A 1,104-nucleotide genomic window follows, 5' to 3' on the forward strand; every position below is an offset into this window, starting at 1 on the left:
TTCTGACTAAGTGGCGTGGCTTAGTGACCAAGGTCCTGCATTTCAAGAAGTTTCCAGCTCATGATGGCGTTGGTAGTCTGCAGGTTACACTTGAACAACAAGGCTTGAACACGTGTGATGGAAATGCTTATCTCTTAGTCGTCATTTCCCAATCCTATTTGTTCATAAAAAAGCTATTTTAATATTTTTGCTGAAGACTGTGTTCTTTACAACACAATTTGGAAACTGGCCATAAATTTAATCTCTTGGTTTGACGGGCATCATGGTGACCCAATCTTATTTTAAATGCAATTTTTCAGGCATAATCTAATTCTTTAAAATAGGAAACCTAAACCAACAGAATATTAATGAATGAAATGTCCTGACCAGCAAGGTAGAAACTTTTCTAACAGCCAGGAGATAGTTAAATTCTATAGACGGCTCATTCGTTACCTCTAGTGAAAAATGAGTAACTGGTATTCCTCAGGGCAGGAACTAAACTCTTATAAGGAGAAAAAGAGGTCATACACTTCCTTTCTCATCTATGCAGTTGTTTTGATTGATCTCAGGGGACTTTGCTTCACTTGGGCAACCTTAATTGGCCTTAGTAAGAAATAGTTCCCCCTCTTATCCTGGAAAGGAAGTTAGAGTTTAAAGAAAGAAAAAGAGAAAGAATGTGAGAGGAGGGGGAGAGAGAGAGTAGGAATGATCCTTCCTTTTTCATGGGGAATTGTTCATCCTTATGTCCTAGAATTACCAAAGAAAAATGCACACACAGGTCATCCTAATTTCTTAAGATTGAGGAATGCAAATAAAAGCCAGAAAATGTCTGAGCAATTCCAGCTCTCAGTGATCCATGTGCGAAGCAAGTAGAACTGCTCCATCGGGAATTCTTGGCTGCGATATGTACAGGAGTAGATCACCAGGCCTCTCTTCTGCATTACTCCTGGGCGCTTTAGGCACCTGTGTGCGCAAGGACACGGGTGCGTGCGTCCTTAATAATATACTTTTCAACAAACTTCTCTGCTATTTACTATTAAGTAGAACACAAAGTGTAGCCTTAGGAAATAAGCTGACCACCAGATGGCACGTGCTTTTTCATCTCCAAAGGGGCAAGAAAGAAAG

This window comes from Elephantulus edwardii, unplaced genomic scaffold, assembly GCF_000299155.1.
Source record: "Elephantulus edwardii isolate Elephantulus edwardi_28Jun2011 unplaced genomic scaffold, EleEdw1.0 scaffold00200, whole genome shotgun sequence".
NCBI classification, from domain to species: Eukaryota; Metazoa; Chordata; class Mammalia; order Macroscelidea; family Macroscelididae; genus Elephantulus; species Elephantulus edwardii.